Genomic DNA, 9,897 nt, shown 5'->3' on the forward strand with positions numbered 1-9,897 from the left:
AGGTAGATCTTTTGAAGACATTAGCATAGGAAAAGACTTCATGAACAAAACCTCAGTAGCATGGGAGCTAGCACAAAGAATCAACAACTGGGATCTCATCTTATTAAAATGCTTCTGTACTGCAAGAGAAACCACCAGCAGAGCTAAGAGACAACCTGCAATGTGGGAAAAAAGTTTTACAAGCTGTACCTCAGACAAAGGACTACTATCTAGAATATATAAAGAACTTAAAAAAATCAGAACCCCCAATTCAAAGACCCAATTCAAAAATGAGCATCTGAAATGAACAGGCATTTCTCAAAGAAGTAAAACCAGCAAATAAGCATATGAAAAAATGTTCAACATCACTGGTCATTCGAGAGATACAGATGAAAACAACACTGAGATTCCACCTCACCCCAGAAAGAATGGCTGCTATCAAGAAATCAACCAATAACAAATGCTGGCGGGGGTGTAGGGAGAACCCTTCTCCATTGCTGGTGGGAGCGCAGACTGGTGCAACCACTGTGGAAATCAGTATGGAGATACCTCAAAGAACTAGGACTTGAAGTCCCATTTGACCCAGCTATTCCCCTGCTGGGTATCTTCCCAAAAGAATTAAAAGAATCATACCACAGTGATATATGTGCACCCATGTTTATAGCAGCACAGTTTGTAATAGCTAAAGCTTGGAAACAGCCCAAGTGCCCATCAACTGGAAACCGGATAAAGAAGATGTGTTTTTTTAAATAAAATGGAGTACTATTCAGCCATAAAAAATGAAAAACTAGAGTCATTTATAGCTTAATGGATGCAAATTCAGGCTATACTTTTTAGTGAAATAAATATGACACACATGTGTAAATACCAAACAGTATCTCTAGTGTGAGACACTGAAAGTGTAAATGATGATTAAAATTAATAATTGATAATATCAAATTGGAAGAAAATGTCCAAAGGGGTATGGGAAGTGGGAGGGGAAGGGGAAAAGAAAGAAGGGAAAGGAAAAATTATGAGAAAAGAAAAAAAAAATGGAAACAAATTCTATGTAAATAGGGAAGCATGGAGGGGGTGAAGGGCACACAGGTAATGGGGAAAAAATAAGAACAAAGATACATCATGTGTAGTTACAAGCACCCAGTGATAAATCCAAAAGTATTGTATACCTAAAATGTACCAATAAAAGAATTTAAGTGAAAACAACAACAAAAAAATAGGTATCAATGACCTGGGTGGGGCCAAGGTCTTGACCCAGCCAATCCAGGAAATATCCCTGACCCACCCTTACTGAAAATCCTTGTACATTTGCTGAGTGACTTGCTCCCCTATTTGACCCCCATTTAACCAATATCACCTGGGTGGCTACACTTGTAATCTTATTGGTTGCTCATGGTTTTGTCCCACCTCACGCCCACCTTGTAAATTTCCATTGGGTCTTATAGTTTTGTCCCACTTTGTACCCACCTCACCACATGGCTTTGCTGTATAAAATATCTTTGAAAAGTGGGGTGGGTAGGCAACCCACTTTCCAGTTCCCCTTCTGTCTCTCTTAGGCAGAAGCTTTCTTTCTTCCAATAAATTTTTCCTACTCTTAACCCCCGTTGTTCCTAGAATTCATTCTTTGATTTTAGAGAACATGAACTTGCATTTCGGATATCTAGTAGGTTTGGGAGTTACATCTCTTCCCCCTATATCAGTTGTACTTTGTGTTTTTTTAACTTGCTCATCTTGTTGATGTGCATAGTAGTCTGGAATATTTATGGAGACTTTCAGAGTCTATATTATTCATTTTGATATAAACCATGACCAACCAATAAGAATCCAAGTACAGTCACCCAGGTAATATTGATTAAATGGGGAGCAAATGAGAAAAACAAGTCACATACAAGAAATTTTCCATTTAAAATATCAATCACTGCTATCTATCCCCAGAGAAAGTAGTGCCTCCTCTTTTTATAATGCTAACTAGTAAATGTGCCTCAGTTGTTCTCCATGTTGGCTCCTGGAGGGCTGGTGCCTTAAGGGAGGCCTTGTCTAACTGCCTACAAGATATCTAATTAATTTACCTATCTACAATATAACCTTGAGATGCTGAACAGGCCAAACTTCAGGTTCCTCCTAACTGGTAAATAAATGACCAAATTCAGAACCAGCTTAGAAATGAAGAAAGGAAAGCAGAGGACTACGTGTGGGGAAACAGAGAAAATAGGAAAAAAGTCCCAACCTTAATAGGAAAATAGTGGGCATGGGTCTGGGCCACTTTCCAGCACCAGTTACTGAGGGACCATGGGAAGAGGGTGAAATCCTGCAGAAACTGGGAAGTCTGTTTCATAGTTTAAATCTGGATATCACCCAGAAACCCAGTGTGTGCAGAGGCAGAGCTTTTGGGAGGTAACTGCATCATGGGAGCACTATGCCTGACAGTGGATTAATCCGCTGAATTTGTTCTTAGGAGGTAGGGCCTGGTTGGAGGTGACATTGAGGGGTGATCTGGAAGGGTGCATTCTTGTCCTAGCTCCTTCCTTCTCTCTGTTTCTTGACCACCATAGGGTGAGCAGCTGTCCACTTTCATGCCCTTCCACCAGGCCATTTCTGCTTTGAAGCCAGCCAACCATACAGTGAAACTGTGAGCCAAAAGAAACCTCTTCCACTTTAAATTGTGAGAGGAGGTATTGTGTCCCAGCCATGGGAAAGTGATTCCGGCATCACAGTCTGGAGTTTCAGGGTAGTATCAGTTCTGCAAGAAAAAGATTAACCTGGAAAGGGCATCCCTTTTAGGTTTGGCAGTGAAGAAAACTAAGATTTGGACATTAAGAGTAATGTAAAGACAAGAGAACCACAAAATATACCACCACCTTCAAAGAGCAGGTAACTTTTAATGAAACTGCTTTGCAAACAGAAGAGGAAGCTTTCAAATTTAGAAGTGTCATACCCCAGGCCAGTCCTCGCTACTACCTCTATGTGTGACAGTCACTCCTGTCCAGGGAGAAGAACCATCTGAAAATGAAGAGAAACAGTATGCTGTCCATACAAGGGGACCAGAAGGAGAAAACGGAACAAAATCCAAAACCTTGTATCTAATGAATATCCTCACAAAATAATAACAAAGCTCAAAAAAACTCAACATCCCAAACTTAAGTAAATAGCACACACTTGGAGAGAACAGGGAGAAAATATCCTCACTCACTCAGAGTAAATAACACACCAAATGGTAATTTTGCCAAAAAGATTTAATTTGAGTTGAATCAATCTGAAAGAGTCTGAAAATTCCATGTTGCATGCTGTTTTACACAAGTGACCTGAACATAAAATCAGCCCAATATCATTTTTTGTAACATGAAAGCAGTAAGACTATTCCAGATTAAAGGAGATGAGAGAGAACTAAAACAATTGAAATGTAATAGATAGTTATTGATGAGACCACAGGTTGTTAGAACTGTAAAGTTACTGGAACTAATGGGGAAGTTTGGACATGATTATAACTAGGTCACATTACTTCACCAATGTTTCAAGTTATAAGGGGGCTTGTGTTTAATTTGGGGTTACACAGGAGAACATCTTATTTGTTTGCCTAATAAAGTACTGAAGTGTTAAACAATGTCTACAACTTTAAAATGTTTCAGGGAATCAGAAAACATGGCAAAATGTTAACAATTAGTGAATCTGGGTAAAGGAAATGTGAGTATTCTATTTTCTATTCTTTTAGTTTTTCTGTAAGTTTGAGGGGTTTTTTGAAAGTATGAAAAAAGAAAAATACACAAACTATGATCCAATGTCAGAAGAGAACAGACACTCACAGTTACCTGAGGATGGGTTGGAACAGGGTCTCCTGGGGAGGCAGGGACTAAGTAGTGATAGAAGTGGACATCAAGGGAAGGAAGGGATAGAGGTGGTGGAAATAGACATTGAGCAACTGTTAGGGCTGATGAACTGGCTTTTCTTGGTGCAGATCTTCACTTGGAAAAACTCAAAGAGTTGTACAGTTTAACTTTCCTATGTGAGTCAGGCTTCAGTTAAGACAAGAGTCAAGTTAGAAAGATGTAGATATCTAGCTATCTTAGCTATTTTTCCTTTCTATATTTTTAGAAAAAATGTCAGCTAAATAAATAACTTTTGTAATTCCAATGCTATAAATAAGGTTTCTGAAGTTTATCTCATCCTTTTCCTCTCAAGGATGCAGGAGAGGGTGGCTGGTGAAAGGTACAGCACAGGGTTCAGTTCATTTCCTCTCATTCAGGAAGGGTTTGATCTAGGCTCTTCCAGAGTGGAAACTTCACTGCAGTTCCATGTGTACCTCGTGATGAAAAGTTGGCCTTCTACATGTGTCCCTTTGTCATAGTGGTTAAAAAATGGCTATTGAAACAAATATTTAGGTTATTTGGCCAAGAGATTGATTTCTGAGTCTGAGTCCTATGCTTTCCCACAATCTGTCTGCTATGTTTTGAGGCTGTGTAAACAGAAGAGACCTAAGAGTATAAGGAAAGGGGACGACTTTCTTAGCACCATCTGGGTACCTGTTGCACTCCCTGCCCCCATATGAGGATTTCCTATTCTACCAGCACCATGACCCCTGAGAACTGAGTGTATCCTTGTTTTCGCGTCCACATTTTCAGGGCTGCCCTCAGAAGGCCGTGCTGCAGGTTGTTTTTGTGACCTGAGCATTCACACACCTTCAGGAGAGCTGGTGGGGAGCACACGGGCAGCACCTCTTTCACACCACCATCCACAGAAGTGGGCAGCAGTTCTTTCACAGGAAGACATGGTTACTCCGTGAAGATGCTGCCCTGCACTGATTTAACCTGTTAGACAACTTAAAGATCCAACAAAGAGACTGTGACAGGGTAGAGCATCCAGCCGGGGCAGTGTCCCCACGCCGCCACCATGAGAGACAAAGGGGACCCCAGCGGGACCCCCTCAGTGTCCTCTGGGAAGTCCCTGGTATCCTGCTTAGTTCTCTGGCCACATATTTCTAACATCAGAAGCTGACCGATTTTGCAAAACTTTGTTAAATTAAAAGCATTTTAATCTTTCAAGTAACAAAATGAAAAGCCTTGAAGAGGAGGATTCCTCCCTTAGAGGGCACAGATAAAGAACCCTGCTGGTCTCTCTCCACTGTGTTCCTGGCCCGAGGGGTCTGGTAAGCAGTGATGCATGGCCACCAAAGGGGCAGTGGTGCCTAAGCCAGAGCAGGACCCAGGTCACCCTGAGGTGCGCACCCAGGGGGGGCACTAGACTTGGTCAGCTGGGGCTCTGCTTCTCCAGGGCCCAAGCCTCAGACCCATCCAAGCTGGTCACAAGTGCCCACAGCTTCATGTCTCCAAATGGGAAGGAAAATCAGATGATGACTGAGCTGAAGATGGTGAGTAAGTGTCAGCACCCACAGAGCAAGGCACCGGCTACTCTCACCTCTGGTTCCCCGATGTCATCTTGGGGACACTTTGCCTCAACAGGCAGAGGTAACTTAGACAGTTGCCTGCCTGCTCCAGCAAAATGTCCCTTCCGTTAAAAGAACACAATGTGGAGCTGGACACCCATACTCCCAGTACCCAAGAGGCTGAGGCAGGAGGATCTCTGCAATTTGAGGCCAGCCTGAGCTACACAGTGAGGTCAAGACCAGCCTGAACTACATAGTGAGACTCTGTCTCAAAAAAACAAAAAAGAAAAAGATCACGAAGTGGTTCCTCCCCTAGAAATGGATAGAAATACTCAACTAAACATGAGGAAAAACAGGAAAATCTCTGGGGAAATCACACTGACCATTCCTTGCCTTTGGTTAAAACAGATCTAAAGCTATCCCGGAATTAGCATATATAGCTGAAATTCTAAAAGATCCACAGCAGGAAAAGGATTCTTTCAGGTTCACAAAGTCCTAAGAGTGAAAGAAACATTTTTCTCTTTTTGGAGATATTTTTGTCGGTTCTTGATAGAAACAGATGGGACTGCTTATGACATCTCACACATCTGTCCTTCAGCATCCCCAGCTCAGCTGGGTCATCTGCATCCCTCATTCTTTCCTGGTGTGCAGAGCCTTTGTCACATAGAGATCAATTCCTAAATCACTGGGCAGACATTGCAGGGCACACTGTGCATGGTAAGGTCCCAACTCACAGCCCTACAGTGCCAATTCCAACATTCAGTCCCTGTTTAGGCAATGGAGTAGCTGACACCTTTGGGGTAGGTGTCTGGATGGGGAGGATGAAGCATGGATCCTGTTCCAGCTCACACTGCTCCTTCTGAGGATTCACTGAGCTTTTCTGCTGTGATTTTTTGTATGACTCTGTGGTGTGCATCATTGCCCTTAATGAACTGTTAATAAAAAGAAAACTAAAAAGAATCAAGATACCATCAGGGGGAGCTCTGTGAGACTGAGGCTGTGTGTAGACAGGAGGTGTCCTTGGTTGGTGCTGTCTTTGGTGATGTGAGTTTCCCAAACAGAGATGTATTCACCACTTTGTGGAGCAGTCTCACTCACCGTGCAATACACCCTGGGTTGTGTGTGCAGCAGATGCAGAGGAAGACATGATTTACACATTGTCAGACCGCAGCTCAAGCTCCTATTACCCAGCCCTTCTCCAGCCCAAACTCCAAAGATAGATGATTTTGCAGCTAATGATTTGCAGATGTGACATCACTGAGAGCATCATGGAAGGAATAGGAGGGATCTTGGAGTGAGAAGCATGGAGCCTGCAGAACAGCATCTCAAAGTCATTGTTATGCTCTGCCCAAGCCTTGTTGTGAGGCTTTTGGTGCTGATATTCTTCTAGGGAAGATGTTAAAATGCATCTAACTCACTGCAAAGAAACCCAGATTGTATTTGCTTTTTAAATTACTCACACTCTTAGGGACTCTGAACACATAATGTCAGCCCTTCTGTTATTTTCAGTTTCCAGTTTCAGCCGATGAGAAAGAACAGGTTCTTCAAGAATAGTGAGGCAGAAAGAGGGGATGCATTTGAAGTAGAGGGAAACAGAGGAGAATGAAGAGGGCATTCCAAACAGCCTGTGGGATGGAGGACCTGGAGGAAAGAGGGACTAGGATGAAATTCCCTCTCTCCACTTCTCTCTCTCCATTTCTCTCTCTCGCTCGCTCCCCCTTTCTTCCCTCTCTCTCCCTCCCTCCATCTATCCATCTCTTAATCCCCTTTCAGCAAAATATTTAGCCAATGTGAGCCACTGCTGCTAAAATAGAAAGCACCATTATTGCTTTCAGCAAGCATTAAAGGAAAAGAGATTTCTTTTGAATTTCAGGTGAGGGACAGAATAGAAAAGCAGGCCTCCCTGGTGAACAAGAACAAAGGTGGAGGAAAACATTTGTTTGAGATGTGGTAGGATCTGATGGCTTGAAATCCATTAAATAACATCTACCCCAGGAAGAGGCCTAATTGGGGAAATGAAGTCAGAGCAAGGGGAATCACAACAAGATCACAACAGCCTTTGCTCCCAGCTATTGCTCAGTCAGAGCACAGGGAGTGGGTGAGCATCCACAAGTGAATAACATTGGAAATGTGGGCACTGCCGATTTCTGGGCTCTAGCTACCTGAAGACACCTCCTCCTTAATACATTACAGGCAATTTTGCTTGTAAATAAACTTCTGGGTGCTCTGAACTTAAAAAGAGGAGTGGTTGACCCAAAACTAAAGCAGCAACCCCAGAAGCAAGGAGAGAAGTGATGACTCCTGAGTCCAGGGGAAGATTACATTGACCTGGAATTTTGTCCACAGAGCTAATGAATTTCACTAAAGATTATCAATTGAGTTCTGTAAGAGTAACTACAATATATCTTCTAGAAAAAGAAATCCAAAGGAGAAAGATATTAGATAAACTCACAGCTATCCCTAAAACTGCATTGATAATAGAATTGGCCCCTCAGCCATGTGTCAGAAACTACATCTAAGTAGAAGCGTAATATAGCAAATATTCTTAGCATCAGCATCAATTTTTTCTGTCCCCAAGATCATTCTCATTGTTGTGACGGGGTGTGAGGTATGTACCCGCCCTTGTTTAAAACATGCAACTACTGGCATCCTAAACTCTCAGCTTCAGTAATTAATTAAAGAGTCAGAGTTTAAAATAAAGGCAGAAGGTCTATTTGTAAAAGGACAGAAAAAAAGAAGATAGACAGGTACTCTGGGGGAGTAGGGGGCATCAGAGGTGAATACCTGTGGATTTTTCTCCTCAGCTCCTTTTTATTTAGGACTACTGATTTCCCCCATTCCCCATGGAAACTGTTGCCATCTGATTGGCTCTCTGACTGTCTTTGATCCTAACCTGGGCACCTCTATCTACATTCTTTCTGGCCTTTTGATTCCTTCCTGTCCCTTTGTGAAGGTTAAGTGGTGGGAGGAGCCTTATGTGTGACTCTGGCATAATAATATAGCAATGCTATACTGTGAATATGCATACATGTGTGTGTGTGGTTTTTATATATATTACATAAGAGATCTTAGGTGGCTGCCCCTTGTCTCCTTTGCATTTCATGGGAGGTGGGTGAGAGGGCTGATTAGCCTGGGCTTTCACATTCCTGGCTACATCCTTGTTTTGCCTGTTGATTCTTCCTGTTAAATTCTTATGTTAATTGTGTTACCTGGCATCTTCCCAGGTCTGGTTTCTCTCTCTTTACCTTTGCTGTTCTAGTTGCTGAAATCTAATTGCAAACTCAAAAAGTTGCCTTTAGTAAGATTTCCTATTAATTTCTTTAATAAAGCTTAATGAGAGCCTCTTTTATCCTTTTTCCTACCTATGACCACCTGTCCTTGCACCATGTGCCAAAGCAAAACAAAACAAAATTCTGTTTCCAGTTCTCCCAAAATTATAAAAGCCTGGCCATAAACTATTCCAAATTGGAAAAATATTGATCACTCTTGAGGCACAGTGACATTTGTTGTTCTCTTGCATATATTTGAAATTTCCCATAATAAAAAAGCTTGCACATTTTCTCCTATTGAAAGAAGTGGGAGGCATCTATTTTGATATTCAAAAGAGATACATTTACAGCAATATTATTCACAAGGATTAAAAATAAAGAGCTAGAAAATAATATACTAGGCAAGTGCCTTTAAAACAGGAGTATAGACTTCCGGGAAGATAGTGGAATGGTGAGCATCAAAGAAACTCCCTCTCTGATATTTGGAATCCAGATGCTGAAATATAGCAACATGAGGAAGAAAATGAGGAGATCAGTGGGTCCCTCAAAACCAACAAGGAAGGATTTGAAGTGAGAATTGAATCCCACAGGGAGAGGAAAGAGAGAAACCACAGCATAGAAGAGGGAGGTGACAAGTAGAACCCTCTCCCAGAGCCCCAGCTTATGGAGTGGGGGCGGGGGGGGGGGGGTTGAAGCCTGCATGCAGATGCACAGTGACTACTGGTGAGTCCACTGGCCTCCACAGACCAATACACAAGGGGGATGGAGCAGTGGACATTGCAGACCGCAGTGGCCCTTCATTATTTCTATTCAGATGTTCCCTAAGAGAGGGTGATGGGCCAGTTGCCATTTTGGAAAGGGGCCAACAGAAGTCAGATCTCAGAGCAGCTGTGGGTTGGCTCCATCTAGCAGCCTCCAGAGTCAGGGTGAGGCACAGCTGAGTTCAAACTGGCAAGAGCCCAGGGAGCTAAATTCAAGCCAATAGGAAGCCAAGTGCAACCCGGCAGGAGGCACTCACATTATTGCAGGCTGAACAATTTGGGTCCCACCCAGCCTCACAGCCAGAAACCAGAAGCAGCCTGAACTTCAGAGTAACTAAAGGCCCAGGTTTGCTGGTATTATCCAACACCACTAGAATTCTATTGCTGGCTTGCTAAGATCAGTGAACAAGGATCTGGGCTCTGTCTGTCTCCTCTAGTGACAGGAGAGACATGCCCTGAAATGGACATGTTTTTTTACTGCTTCTCTTCTATTCTTTGCTTTTTAATTTCTTTT

This window comes from Heterocephalus glaber, unplaced genomic scaffold (assembly GCF_053883595.1).
Source record: "Heterocephalus glaber isolate CG9 unplaced genomic scaffold, H.glaber_assembly_v1.0 deba00001719, whole genome shotgun sequence".
In the NCBI taxonomy this organism is placed as follows: domain Eukaryota; kingdom Metazoa; phylum Chordata; class Mammalia; order Rodentia; family Bathyergidae; genus Heterocephalus; species Heterocephalus glaber.